Source organism: Diceros bicornis, chromosome X (genome assembly GCF_020826845.1).
Source record: "Diceros bicornis minor isolate mBicDic1 chromosome X, mDicBic1.mat.cur, whole genome shotgun sequence".
In the NCBI taxonomy this organism is placed as follows: Eukaryota; Metazoa; Chordata; class Mammalia; order Perissodactyla; family Rhinocerotidae; genus Diceros; species Diceros bicornis.
In genome coordinates, this window is record NC_080781.1 from 115,129,164 (window position 1) to 115,145,399 (window position 16,236).

Sequence of the window (16,236 nt, forward strand, 5' to 3'; positions counted from 1 at the left end):
CTCCCCACTTCCTCTGGGGGCCCATCACGTTCCGCTCTCAGATGTGCGGCAGTGTGGATCTTTCCGCTCTAGCTTTTCACTGTCTGGGATTCCGTTGTTGGTCTGTGACTGTTCCTTTTGTTGTATCTTGTGGGGGGAAGAGTTCACGGGAAAGCTCACTCAGCGATGATGCTGACGTCACTCCGGAAATTAAGATTGTTTTGTAGAGAAATAATCTATCAAGAAATTGTCAACCACTCAACGTGTATTAGAAGGGCTAAAATCCAGAACACTGGCAACACTAAATGCTGACGAGGATGTGGAGCAATGGTAACTCGCATCCTTTGCTGGTGGGAATGCAAAACGGTACAGTCACACTGGAAGACAGTTTGGCTGTTTCTTACAAAACTAAACATACTCTTACCATGTGATCCAGCAATCACGGTCCTTGTTATTTACTCAAATGTGTTGCAAACTTTTATTCACACAAAAACCTGCACACAAATGCTTATATCAGCTTTATTTATAATGTCCAAAACTTGGAAGCAACCAAGATGTCCTTCATTAGGTGAATGGATAAATAAACTCTAGTACATCCAGACAATGGATTATTTTTTAGTGCTAAACAGAAATAAGCTGTGAGCCATTAAAAGACATGGAGGAACCTTAAATGCACGTTTTTACATTTGGACCCAGCCTTAGAGCGCATATGCTATAACTTGTATCACGACTAGTCCTTTTATTCCTTCTCTTTATTTTTTCCCATAATTCTTGCCATTAATTATAAAGACCACCAAAATGACTACATTGGCCATATTTTTAATTGATTTGTTAGCGCCTATCCCAAGAATACTATATTTTTCCTGAGATTGTCACCTTTAAAATGATGAATAGTCTTTCTCTAACTTTGTACAAATGTTAGATTTTTCAAAAAGGAGATACTAGCATCTCTTACTACATAAGCCTAAGCTCTCTGTTTTGTACTGGCTATATACTTTGGATCCAAGTGAAAAAGATCCTTTTTTCCTGTTGGTCAGAAAAACTATGCAATGGTGAAAATATTACTCTATTTATTGATGATTTACATCTATTTCAGAATAGCACTCATCATTGTCTTTTTGCAAGAAGATTTCTACTAGTTTCTGTGTTAATGTTAATATTTTAGGCAGTTGTATCAAAGCAGACTTTTTGAGAACATTAAAAAATGAAATCATTTATGATCTTAAGAAAATATAAGTTAAATTTGAAGACTGCTAATGCTTCTGTGAAATTAATAAATACTAGAAAATATGAAGCAACATGCTTATTCTTTAAAAAGCAGATATTAATTAAGGAACATCTCTTTTTAAAAGCAGACATTAAATGAATGCAGCAAAACAGAGGCGTTCTGCAAAACTGAAATAAAAGTTGTAATAATTTATTTTCTAAACAGACTTTTAAAAATTAAATTCTTATCACAGAGAGCTGGGGGAAGAGCCACCATGATTTGAAAGAGAATACATTTTTTTAAGGAAGTGCAATAATATCCTGATTTTATCTAATTTTACAACAATTTTACGGGGAGCAACTGTCAGCCATTTAATTGAAACAGAATGACAAAGGAACTCAAGTAATTCATTTCTGTTCATTTTTATTGTGACTTATAGCTTTAGTAAAAGTATAACAGAACAAAACCCATCTGTCAGATGATTGTAGACAATAGTGGTATACAATTACGCGCATGCTTATGAAAGAAACCAATAAAAGTTGCTACAAAAGTAAAATTTATATCAGCACTTGGAACACCCAAAATGCTATGAAAAACTTTATAGAAAAAAGCTTATAGGTGGAAAAGAAACATTTTTGCTCATCAAAGGACACTATCAAGAAAGTGAAAAGACAACCTACAGAATGGGATAAAATATTTGCTAATCATATATATGATAAGGGTCTAATATTAAGAATACATAAAGAACACTTAAAATTCAACAATAAAAAGATAAAAAAACCAACCTAAAATGGACAAGGGATTTGATTAGACGTTTCTCCAAAGAAGATATATAAATGGCCGATAAGCACATATAAAGAAGTTCATCGTTATTAGTCACTTTTGTTGTTGTTAGTGTTGTGAAGTTGATTCCAATTCCTAGTGACCCTGTGTACAGCAGACCAGTATCCTGCCCAGTCTTTCTGCAACATCCTTTTACCTTCTGGTGCTATATCAGACAATGCTCCACTGCCATTCACAGGGCTTTCATTGCCAATTTTTTCGGAAATGGGTGGCCATGTCCTTCTTCCTAGTCTGTCTTAGTCTAGAAGTTCCGCTGAAACCGTCCACCATGGGTGACCCTGCTGGTATTTGAAATACCAGTGGCATAGCTTTCAGCATCACAGCAACATGTAGCTGCCACAGTATGACAACCGGCAGATGGGTGGTGTGATTCCATGACCAGGAAACAAACCCAGGCTACAGCAGTGAAAGCACCAAATCTTAGACCACTAGATCACCAGGGCTGGGTTTATTAGTCACTAGGGAAATGCCAATTAAACCACTAAATACCACTTCATGCATAATAGGATGGCTACAATTAAAAAAACAAAACAAAACAGAGATAGCATGTGTTGTTGAGGATGTGGAGAAATTAGAACCCTCGAACAATGTTGTTGGGAATATAAAATTGCTTGGCCGCTGTGGAAAACAGTTTGACATTCCTCAATAAGTTAAATATGGAATTACCATATGAGTCAGCAGTCTCACTCTTAGGTATGTACTCAAGAGAATTGAAAACATACATCCACACAAAAATTGTACATGAATGTTCCTACCAGTATTATTCCTAACAGCCAAAAAATGAAAGCAATCCAAATGTCCATCAACTGATTAATGGATAAACAAAAGGTGGTATACCCATACCAGAGAATATCATTTGGTCATAAAAATGAATGAAATACAGTACATACTACAAAATGGTTGAGCTTTGAAAACATTATGCTAATAGAAGGAAGTGAAATACAAAGGGTCACATATTGTTTGATTCTGTTTATATGAAACATCCAGAATAGGTAGAGACAGAAAGGAGATTAGTGATTAATGAGGGCTGGGAGAAGGGAGGAATAGGGAGTGACTGCTTAATGGGTACAGGATTTCTTCTTGGAGTGATGAAAATGTTTTGGAAATAGATAGAGGTGACATTGCCCAACCTTGAGAATGTACTAAATGCCTCTGAATTGTACACTTTAAAATGATTAATGGTCAGTTTTATGTTATGTGAATTTTACCTCAATAAAAACAATGAAAAAGAAAAGTTTATAGGAAGTTCTTGAATCAGGAAGAAACATACTTTGGATTCATAGTTTAGATAAAATTCAATAACCCACACTGATTAGATACAAATAAAATAATGTTCTTCTGGTAGAGCTGGTTGATTAAACTAAGTAAGTTTAGGAAACTTGAGTCCTGGATCTGTCACTATTGAGTTGTATGATCTAAGACAAGTCATTTATCTTCTTTCTGCCTTTATTGTTTTACCTGTTAGCCTGAAAGAATTGTAAGGAACAAATCATCTTCCCTTATATGAGTGATTTTAGTGTGTAGGGAAGGGGCATTGTGGTTACCACTTGAAAGGACAAGTAATGTGAAGAGCTTCAGAAGATAGTCCAGAAAATTAATCCAAGATGTAGAAGATAGAGAAGACAGCCCTTTCAAGCATAGTGAAGGAAGAAGAGAGGCAAAACAACAGATGCGAACCCGTGTTTCTTTGAATAGGCAATTGGTGTGATTGTTTTAGCTGCAAATGTGATTAGAGAGAGTCAAAACTGGAAGAAGACTGAAGTTTGGGGAAGGATGGTGGAAGGTTGATGCAAGGAAATGCCCTAACTATTCAGATCACCTAAGGAAATATTTGGGGGCCTTGTTGAGGATTCCCTCAGAGATTACTTTTCCTGAATCTTCATTCTCACCACAAATTCTCTCGAGAGTCAGATGTTCTTCTTTGTCATTTCAATTGATGTTTTAATAAGTTTTCTCAGTATTCTTCATTTTGACCTGGCTTAGCCAGGAAGGTAAGGATGAAATTACCCCATAAGGAATTTATTTATTTATGCATGAGCTCAGCTATAAAGTGGATCACTTATTTTCACCCAACTGCTCCCCTCTCTTTTGTGGAATACTGTTTAAATTTTCTATAAATGTTGTATATACGCCCAGAGGCTGTTTATAGCATCGGGCACATTTGTGAATCAAAGAATAATTAACTGAACACCTCCTTTCTGCTATTTGGAATAGCTGCAATCTCATTTCCTATTCTAAACTATAATAAACTGGAGTATTGTGCTGTGCTTTCAAACGGCTTCTGGGTTCGAACCCAGAGGTGACTACATTTCAGTAGAGGGTGACATGATTAAAGGGTATATTCAGGGGATGTGATCTTGTAATCATTTTTTACACAGAATTCCCAATGAAGTTAATGGGAGTTGTGTACATGGACTGATTGCAGATCTTGGCTCATTATATAGTTTTTGAAGTGATTTAGGATCTTCTGAGGTAAAAAGTGGTATATAAATATAATACTCTACAAATTTTTTTCTTATGGCATCCTTCAAACAAATTGCAACATAGAACATTTTGCAAAGATGGGCAATAAAACTTTAGTTAAATAATAAGAGTAAGAGAGAAAGGTGAAGCAGAATAAGGAAAGAAAATAGAAGGAAAAGGCTTGAGTTGCATTGTAAAAGAGGTGGAGATATAGGGATGTAACTGTAAACGGTTATTAGCAGAATTAATGATACATTAGCGCTGTTGGGTTAGGAATTTGTTTTGAGACAATCTCTAATGCCAAATATTCACATTCTATTTAGGTATATTGTGTGAAAGAAAAAAATACAATTTAACCTAAATAGTGCCCTGACTTACCCAAACTAGTTGAAAAAATGTTTTTCTCTGCCTATACAACCTAGAGAAAAAAAAAAAAGTCTAATTTTGCTAAGAAAGTTTCCAAGTCTACTTCAAATTGAATTGTACTTTCAAAGAAAACTAGATATGCAGAGATATTTTAAAAGGATGAGATTAGTTTAGTAGAAAACCAGAAAACGTATGATAAATTCTATTCCAGATTCCTTTTTGGTTCTACAGAAAACAAATGTGTAATGGAACAAAGAAACCCTGTGATTGGAGCAGAATGAACACAGGTACAAAGCAATGGGTAATAATAAGTTTTCAGAACTAAAAATAAAACAAACCAAAACCAGAATGAAAGGAAAAACTTCCTCCAAGAAAGTACATTGTAATATTCAAAAAAAAAAAATTTTTTTTCGTTTCTCTTAAATGTGATCTGTATCCATCTAATTTTCCACTGACTAAGGAAACAATACGAACTATGAAGTTCACTGATGAATGAACATACAATACTCAAGTAACACATTTACTATTATAAACATATACATTTTAATTGCATGAATTTTTACATAAATAAAAAGTTATAGTTTACAGTTATTAACACAATAGTGTTTGAAAAAATAATTTTAGAAAGAAATTATTATGAAATGATGTTAAATATTCTCATTGCCAATGATTCCATTATTGGTAAAGCAAGGGAATATTGAGTAATTTATTACAGTACTGTTGCAATTTACACTTCTCATCAAGACATTGTTTTTTATTCAAATACAAATTCATTCAGACTGGATTTGTTATTGACCATTTAACAGGTTCAAAGAGCTTCTTTCTTTTTACAAGGCTATGAAACATTCACACTTCTACTCAGGGCTTCATTTTCCACATCTGTAAAATGGAGGTTGTATTAATATTTCTGAGACTCCTTTTAGACCTTGAGATATTCTAAAAGAGTCCCTTTTAGATGTATTGGTGAAGATTTAGTCTTATGGAAAATTACCATGAGGTAAAATCTTTAGTGCTGTGCTATGTTATTATTGTCTCTGTGTTGAGTTCTAACCACATGTATACTATTGCCTTCATCAAATCAAACACGAGGAAAAGAAGAAACACAAAATTAACGTAAAATGTGGCAATCAGTGCATAAGTCTTTAACAGCCACTGTCAAACGGGTAGAGCAGCGAAAATTTCAGACTACTAAGGGTTCACCAGAAGTACACACAAGGACAATATTTACTCTTACTTTATTTTGATACAAGTCATTTCATCTTGTGACATGATGTCCTATATATATCATGTGATAATGTTGGGGAAAGAAAAGTGAAAAATTGCATTAGCTAATTAATTTACTTGTGGCAAAACATACAGCATACAGCCTGCTTAAGACTTTTGGTGATCTTGGTACTATTTGATTAGGGTTTAGAGGTGTACTTGTACTTGGAGCAAAAGACAGAAGCTCTTTTCCAGAATGGAAGTGGCACAAGAGAAGCAAAAGTACAATGGAGTGCTACAGATGTAACATAGTCTAAGTCACAGCTATGGCTGACATAGTGCTGCCTTCTCAACTTTCCTGGTGCCTAAAATAATGACGTCCTGGGCCGGCCCCATGGCTTAGCGGTTAAGTGCACGCACTCCGCTGCTGGCGGCCCAGGTTCAGATCCCGTGCGCGCACCGACGCACTGCTTCTCCGGCCATGCTGAGGCCGCGTCCCACATACAGCAACTAGAAGGATGTGCAACTATGACATACAACTATCTACTGGGGCTTTGGGGAAGAAAAAAAAGAGGAGGACTGGCAACAGATGTTAGCTCAGAGCCGGTCTTCCTCAGCAAAAAAAAAAAAAAGAGGAGGATTAGCACGTATGTTAGCTCAGGGCTGATCTCCCTCACCAAAAAAATAAAAAATACAAAAAAATAATGACTTCCTACAGATAACACATACACCTCGGTGTGTACACTTGCACACACTTGCACGCATGTGCACACGTGCACACACACACTTACATACCCCACATACCTCTGCTTTGCCCCAAGCCTTTAACCAGCTACTTGTACTTTAGAATGTTTGCTTTGAAACACAAGCATCTGTCTACTCCTGTTGGAACAGGTCTATTTATAATTACGGAATCATGGCCTTTGCCGGATGAAATATTCATGTACACTTCACTGCCAAACTGCACTTGTGGCATAGTAAACTGCAAACATTATCATATTAAAAGCAATTTAGCAACATGGTTCATGCCAGCTTAATAAAAATGTCATTTTAAATATTGTTTAAGAGCACTAGTTTAACAACTTGTACAACATTGGACCACCACAATGTATTTATTATCTATAGTATATTTGAAGAAACTAAAATGGAAATGAAAAGAAGTGGTCGAACTCAGTCATATAGTTCCAAAGTAATGACAAGGCATTAATAAAGTGTCTCCATTCATTTCTGAGCAATCCTGGAACATGGGGATGATCCGATCTCTTTGAATTGGCTCTCAAGCCCCTAGGCTGCTGATTGCCTGGCAGATCCATACACTGTAGTGCCTTGCTGTCTCATAAACTACACAAAGACGATAATGGACAGTTTGGCCTATTTGGGGGGGAATGTATTTACCAAAGGATTAATGCCGAGGTATGCTATTCTTCACATAAGTTCCCTTAGTTTATTTCTGTTTATTGTTCAAAGGAGTCAAATCAAAGTGTGCATGTATGCATGTGTGTTGAAAGTGTAAAAATATACTATGTATAACCCGGAGGTAAGTGTGGAATTTTGGATTATCTTATTTTTAGTGGTACTCTACCACTCTTTTCTCTTATTTTCTTTTTTTTATTGCGGTAACATTGGTTTATAACATCTCTCCCTCCATTTGTCCCATTTTTCCCTTCCTTTTACTTTTACTTTCTTTCTTGGGAGGCATTTAAGGCTATAGAGAACAGGAACATCTATTGGACAACAAGACTTGATAAAGAAACTGTAAGTTTAAGGCTGCAGCATGAGTTTTGAATGTGGATAGTATAATATTTTCCCATCATTTTTTTTTTACCAGAATATCTTAAAAGGGATTATTTTTGATCCAAATACTATAGTTTGAAAGGTTATCTAATTGGATTGTTTCGTTTATGGAAACTGACTAAGGACTATTTGCTGACTTAGTTATTTCATGGTGCTATAGAATGAAAATAAAATGACTAGCAAACTCATTTTTTTGGAAAAAAAATAAAAATTTGTCTTAACAAAACCCAAATAAAAATGTTATAATATAAAATGTGGTACCAGATGGTCTTTAATATATGGCAGATTGATATAGATAAGTTTTGAGCCAACTGCAAGTATAAGAATTATTGTGTTTCAGTATTGACTCAGCGACTTGGGAGCCACTTACAGAAACTGTAGTGTTTAATCGATATAATGAAATATTCCACTATACAATTCAAATATTATGTTTCAATAAGAATCATATGTAATTCTGCCTCAAATTAGTAAAAGCAAAAATGGATTGACCTCCACCACTTTTGCACTAATATAGAAGGACAATGTGATGGGAAAAAAGATGTCATGACTTGGTGAATGTAATAGCACACCATTTCTTTTAGTAAAAAAAGGAAAACTCAGAAATATAGTGGGCACCAATAATTCTTATCTATATAATTAAACTTTTATTTATATTCTGAAAAGATAACATTCATTTGAATGTGTTATGCATTTCTTTTAAAATAACAGTACAATTATTAGGAGTAAGGATAGAATGGTGAAAAGTATTAGGTATCCAATGTTTCTGTTTTTTGCTCTGTCCCTAAATAGCTAAGTTACTTTAGTCACTTAACATCTCTGGGCTTCAACTTCGTCTCTGAAAAGAATGATTTGGATTTAAACATCTCTAAGGTCCCTTTCACTTCTATTACATTTATCATTTTATTCAAATCATCTTAATCTTGACAATAACTGAGTATCTGAAAATTTAGCATTAATGCTTTTACATACACAGCATTTTCAATTACTGTGAATTGATACCTACAGACAGTAGTAAGAACTGATTTTCTATGTTTTCCAAGTATTTTATAGTATTGTTTTGAGGAAAATAAATATTTAAGTTATCACTAGTTAGCGTTCACTTCTCAATTACTGTAGAAAGGATATGAAAATTTCAAAATAATGTGCCAGACCTTTTAATTTATTCAGAAAAAAACAGTCAGTAGGCTAAGTTTATTTGGGATACATGTTCATGTTATCAAAAGAAGATGTATTAGTTTTCTATGCTGCAAAAAAAATTATCACAAAATTAATGGCTTAAAAAACACACATTTATTATCTCATAATTTCCCTGGGTCAGGAATCCAGGCACAGCTTATCTGAGTCCTTGGCAAGGCTGTAATTAAAGTGTCAGCCAGGGCTGGATTTTCATCTGGAGGTTTAACTGAGGAACTGTCTGCTTCCAAGCTCTCTCAAGTTGTCGGCAGAATTCATTTCCTTATAGCTGTAGGGGTCATGGCAGATTACTTCTTCAAAGCCAAAAAGGAGAACAAGACCCTAGAGCAAGGCTGCTAGCAAGATGGAGTTTTACATAACAGAGTGATAGGAGTGACATCCTGTTACCTTTGACATATTTTGTTGGTTAGAAAAAAGTCACCAGTCCCATCTACCCTCAAAGGGAGGGGATTATACAAAGACATGAACAGCAGGAGGCAAGTATCATGGAGGCTACCTAAAAGTAGAAAGAAGAAATACGAGCGTGCAAATTATGTTCCATTATAATTTCTTCTCTCTCTTCTCACCCTCCCTTTGCCCCGCTCTTCCTTCTTTCTTCCTCTTCCTTTTCTCTCTCTCTCATCTTTTTCTTTTACTAAAATTGGTCATTGTGACTGAATTGTGCAGATGCTCTATGTACATGTGAAAACTCAACAGCTCCATTAGTGATGGTGCGCAGCCTCAATTACAGGGTGCATACCCTAAGGACAAACAATTGGCTCTCCTGCTTTACCGGAATAACAGCTACTAATGAATTATGTGATAATCTGTCAAATACTTGTACTCCTGGCTATGTAAATATGTGAAAAATCCCCTGATGAAAATCTGTCCCTGAACTTTAATGAAGTCAAAGGTTCAAGTGAAGATTGATTTATCTTGGCAGCCTGTGTAGGATAATTCTCACTCATTTCATGGTCCCATTCTAGTAGCAGGGATTCAACAACTAATATTTTGAAATACTTTAAACTGTATTTCTAAAAGATGAACGTTTGCTAGGAATTTAGCAAATGGAGGGAGAAAACATAAGTACAATGTGAGGCATGATCACTGACACAAGATGAAGGAAGTATCTTTCACTCTCCACTGTTTGCAGATTGATGATCCAAGTGCTCTTCTGTTTTCTTTTATCCTTTCAGCCTATGGCTATTTAATCCCATTACTACTTTTATTTCTGAGTGGGCAGGGAGAGGTAAGTAAATTCATACTCAAAACCCCTTTTTTTGCCACTCTTATATGGGAGAAAAATGTCTCTAGTTGAATCTTCTAGACTCCTGTCGTTAAATCTTGGAGTTTTCTTTCTGATGAATTCCTCTTAGCGTTTGTTTCTTTTGCAGACTAGTGGTTCTATGTGGCAGTGATTTAAGGTGGAGTTATTCAGACTATTTTTTGATCCAGTGTTGAAGATTCTAATCATCTCCGGTGTCTGTGTTGCTTTTCCAAATCAACACTGTTGAAAAACTTTAAAACTACATTAAGGTAGGGCATTAGCTTCACTTATACATTGCGACTTCTGTATAGAAGAATTGTTCCTTTACTGACAAGACAATGATGTAAAATGAATGAAGTCTACAATTGTTTATAGCAAGGTAAAACTATAAAGAGCATTGACAGAAATTGCTATGTGGGATGGAGATGTTACTTAACCTAACCAAATGCAGACTTTTTCTGGGGGTATGGTACATATGTAAGACATTATGCACTTAATTTAAAGGAAATCCAAAGGAGATGAGATCATCATTTTATGAAAATAATAAAGAAGATTGTTAATTCTTCTAATACATGGAGAAACATCTGCTAAGGAGGACAGTGCTGCCTAGTTCACAAAGGTATTTCAAATGAAAGGAAATGCCTTCTTCTCCATTCCCATGTTCTTTAAGAAGTTAACGGGCTGCCCCATGTCTTAGAGGTTAAGTGCGCACGCTCCACTACTGGCGGCCCGGGTTCGGATCCCTGGCGCGCACCGACACACCGCTTCTCCGGCCGTGCTGAGGCTGCGTCCCACATACAGCAACTAGAAGGATGTGCAACTATGACATACAACTATCTACTGGGGCTTTGGGGAAAAAAGGTGGAGGATTGGCAATGGATGTTAGCTCAGAGCCTGTCTTCCTCAGCAAAAAGAGGAGGATTAGCATGGATGTTAGCTCAGGGCTGATCTTCCTCACAAAAAAAAAAAAAAAGAAGTTAACAAGCACAGTTGGAAATATTAATAAATGGAGCAATTAAGAGATTGTAGTTTAAATCCAGCACCTTTGGTAGTAGTTTATCAACTCAATAGTAAGTATAGAAAAAAGGAATATTTAGTTGACATACAATTAATCTCTTGAACTTTTAAAAATAAGGGAGGTCTGTTCTCTCAATCTGCTTTCTACAGACCTTTAACTTCCAAAGGGTATATATTATTTCATGTTAATCCAGTGTCCTAAAGGATATATTTTCCAGTGATATTATGCAAGATTGTGTGGTGATATTTTTTCATTCAATAAACACTTTTTGATCTGACAGTAATTATTCATTATTTTGAGTATTTTCATTAATGAAATAGTTTCATAATTCCTTAAAAGTGTGATTTTAAATAGCTTGCACAATTTTAAAATGTAATTTAAAAATTCAGTCTTCACTCTAGGTCTTTTGCTCCTTTCTCTGCCCAATAACCCCATTGGAATATTTTTCTAATTTTAAAAAAGTATAAGCCAGAGGAAAAATTATGTTTTTATGAACAGAAATATATAATCTATTTTTTAGGAACTCACCCATTCTGTTAACAATTATTCATAAGGTCAATTGGTAGACTGCAGTACTAGATAAGGCCAACTATCTATTTCCTTTCCCATGCAGTTTTATTTCCCCCCAGTAGTCATTTCGTGGTCAAATAGCAATAAGTATTCAGGTGTTGAAGGTAGTAAAAGATTTTTTCAGGTAGTTAAGCAACTGAATAGAAAGACAGGACTAGAGAATTGTATTTGTAATTCAGAGGTCAAGGGTACAAAATAGTTGGATGGGAAAACCTCAGCAAAAGTATTTTTTAATTGTTGCAAAGAATCAGCTTTTAATTCTAGCTTCTAAGTGTACAGTTTTAAGAAACTGGCTAACAGGAAAAGACCATTGAGTATTATAAAGTCTGAACTTTGAATAATTTCTGAGAGAGAATGAAAAGTCTATAATTATATTAGAAATTAGGTAAGTCTTTTGTGGCTCAGCAAAGGCATGAAACAGTGACAGATGTGGAAGTACCATATAGACCAGAGACCAGTGAAAAGGGATTGTCTGATATTTTTAATATATAGTGTATATGCTTAAATTAATAGCCAACAAACTGCATATATTCATTAGCTAGGTCTGATTTTTCTTCTCTTTATATTTTTATAGTTTTATGAAGTTTTGAATTTAAAGTATCAATTTATGTTTTAAAAAGACATTTAGATTGGATCGACGCAAATGCCATTTTAGTTCAAGTCCTGGTGATTGTAAGAATAACTCTTAGTTGGAGCTTGTTCCTATTTGGGTGAACCACTTTTAAAAAGCTCTTTGTCAATGAATGATTCAAGTAACAACTACTTGAAAAATTTAAGTACTGCAGTGTACTCATCTGGAAAATGGGATGATTAATATTGGCTCACCTCTTTAGGTGCCTATGAACAATAATAAAAATCATTGTAGGCACTTGATAAAATACTAAGCGCTGTACAAATGTTTGTTCAGCAGGAAGAACAGCAATAGCAGCACTTTGCATCCTACCAAATACCCCCACTCAATTTACCTATGCTCATTACCTATGCTCATGCTCACAACATTCAACTCATTACCGTGTAAAGTGTTTTGAAAGAGCTTTGATAGCTAAAGGAACTAAATATGAAATCCAATTCTTTTTTATTATCCATTCCCCACTACTCCCTCTCTCTAAGTTTTTTTTTTTTGGTGAGGAAGATTGGCCCTATGCTAACATCTATTGCCAATCTTCCTCTTTTTGCTTGAGGAAGACTGTCACTGAGCTAACATCTATGCCAATCTTCCTCTGTTTTGTATGTGGGACGCTGCCACAGCATGGCTTGATGAGGTGTGTGTAGGTCTGCGCCCGGGATCCAAGCACGTGAACCCCAGGCTGCTGAAGCGGAGCATGTAAACTTAACCACTACGCCATCGGGCTGGCCCCCTCCCTCTCTCTAACTTTTAATAAAGAGATATTAATATTTCTGTTTGGGCCGGCCCCGTGCCTTAGCGGTTAAGTGCGTGTGCTCCGATGTTGGCGGCCCAGGTTCGGATCCCGGGCTTGCACCGATGCACTGCTTCTCCGGCCATGCTGGGGCCGCGTCCCACATACAGCAACTAGAAGAATGTGCAACTATGACATACAACTATCTACTGAGGCTTTGGGGGAAAAAAATTATAATATTTCTGTGAACTCTTCAGAAGTGCTAAGGATAGAGAAAAATAAATCTCTTGGACTCTGAATTCCTCTGGCAGTTCCACGTCAATCTCACTTTCATTCTGATCTTAGATAAAACAAGCGTTTTTAATTTTATTTATTTATTTATTTATTTATTTATTTATTTATTCATTCATTCATTCATTCATTTAGTGAGGAAGATCAGCTCTGAGCTAACATCCATGCCAGTCCTCCTCTTTTTTTTTTCTGAGCAAGACCGGCCCTGAGCTAACATCTATTGCCAATTCTCCTCCTTTTTTCTCCCCCCAAAGCCCCAGTAGATAGTTGTATGTCATAGTTGCGCATCCTTCTAGTTGCTGTATGTGGGATGCGGCCTCAGCATGGCCAGAGAATTGGTGCGTCGATGTGCGCCCGGGATTCCAACCCGGGCTGCCAGTAGTGGAGTGTGCGCACTTAACCGCTAAGCCACGGGGCTGGCCAAAGAGTTTTTAATTTTAAAAGAAATTATAACAGCTGAAATTCATTTTGCATTTCTAAGGAGTCTTTTTATCATGACTGATATAAGAATGTACATTGTTTAGACTTTAGAAAAGAGACCTCTTAAGTAGGTAAAATGGTAGGGCAGAGAGACTGAGTGATTTAAGAGAGGATTTGGGGTAATTCAGTGTCTGAACCAGAAGTTCCCCAGGATTTATAATCCCTTAACCCAAATATCTACCTACAAGCTTCACTTAAGTTGCCTTTCTTGGAAATCTGTACGTCCTCTATAAATTCAACTTCTATGGAGGAGTTAAGACCAAAGTCACCTCCTTATAAAAAATAGACTGGGTAAACGCCTAGGACTGTAAAAATACTAAACTTTGGAGGAGAGGTCCACATTTTGTCTCTGTCCTTCCTGTCAATATAATTTTACAGTTAGCAAACTTGTCTTCAGTTGTTGTCACTGCCTTCCTTTCTGTATTCTTCTCCATATTGTATGATGATGATGATGATTCTTTCTCTTCCTTTTTCTCCTTTACTTTCTGTGGATTTCATAATGGTAATATCTTTTGCAACTCATAGTAGTGAATCCCACAATGGGTTGGTATTGTTACATGTATCAGTAGATAAAATATGGGCCTTTCTTTCTTTTTTTTTTTTTTATTATTTTTTTAACTTTTTCGTGAGGAAGATCAGCCCTGAGCTAACATCCATGCCAATCCTCCTCTTTTGGCTGAGGAAGACTGGCCCTGGGTTAATATCTGTGCCTATTTTCCTCCACTTTATATGGGACGCCGCCACAGCACGGCCTGACAAGCGGTGCATCAGTGAGCACCGGGGATCCAGACCCAGGCCAACCTGCAGCAGAGCGCACGCTCTTAACCGCTTCGCCACGGGGCTGGCCCCTGGGCTTTTCTTTCTTTGCAAAAGTTAGGGAGAATTCTCCAGCTTTCCTTCCTTTCTACTCCCACTTGTGTCTTTCATTGTGTTGCATAAAATCTGTTCCCTTTCTCATGATTATATTTGATAAAGGGACTCAATGATCATCTTGGTAATGTGTTTCAGTGACTGGCTCTTCTATAATTAATATAATGTTCCCTTCTGGAAAAAATGCACACATAAAAAGGGGAAGGAGAGCAGGGAACTATTATCAAGCTACTGGATTATTACTGCCACTACTATTACTACTTCTCATAAAAATAAGAGCAGCAGCAGTACTAGTGGTAGTAGAAAGTACTATGTATTGAGCCCATATGACAATCCATGGCCTGTTGTAACAACTTCACATACTGTATTTCATTTTTAAAAACCTTACAAATGCAGATTGATTTAAATGATTTGCAATGTTATTCAAAGTAAACATGCTTTTAATAAAAAAAATCAAAGTTGAGAACTCATATTGATATCTTATTATTTTCAACTAACATTCTTAGTACTCTTACTAGCATAGTTTTGATGAGGTTAAATAAATACACTGGCATTTTACTGTAGCCTTGCTGTCTTCCTTGAAGCCATCAAAGACCAAACTGCCTCATAATGAGGCCTTTGGTATTTCAGTGTGTATTTGGATGGAGTATTTGAAGAAGTTTGTATGTAGCAAATCTTGTTATGGTGATGATTTAGTGTATTAATCAATGAGAAGGACAATGTAAACTTTTCAATGTTATTTTTATCTAATAAAAATAAGATGGAAAGGCTTCTACTTTGCTTGTATAAGAATCAAGGAGTAAAAGTATACAACGTGAGAGCACCAGAGATATTTAAAATTGAGGCGAGTGAAGGCTGGTATAGTTTTTTATCATTGCCCAACTGTCACCTTGTCCGTTAAATTTACCTTTTTCAAAGCCTGTTCATGGTTCACTTTGAATAAATACAATAGCTGAAGGGAAAAGAAAAAGGTCCAGCTTTCTGATTTGACAGCTTGAAAAATGATGAGGGCAATCAAAATGGATGGGGGAGTGCATTTTAAGTAGCATATGTTTGAGATAGTGATTATCTGCATTTTTTCAGGTTTGTTTACAGATAGTCAATGTTATGCCTCTGTGATATTTAAAAGCATTTTTTGTTTGGTTTCTAAACTCCTAGCAATAGTTATGATTCTAGCAATGCTAAAACACGCCAAATGCTTTCAAATTGATTACTAGTCTAGCAGGGATTAGAAATAATCACAGTACCTAAAAAGGAAGGAAAAAGTAGGAGGAAGTGTCCTATTTGGTATGAATAATCTTATTTTATAAGGAAGAGTTTGTTTAGAGTTACTAGAAAGAGCATATTAAAAGAT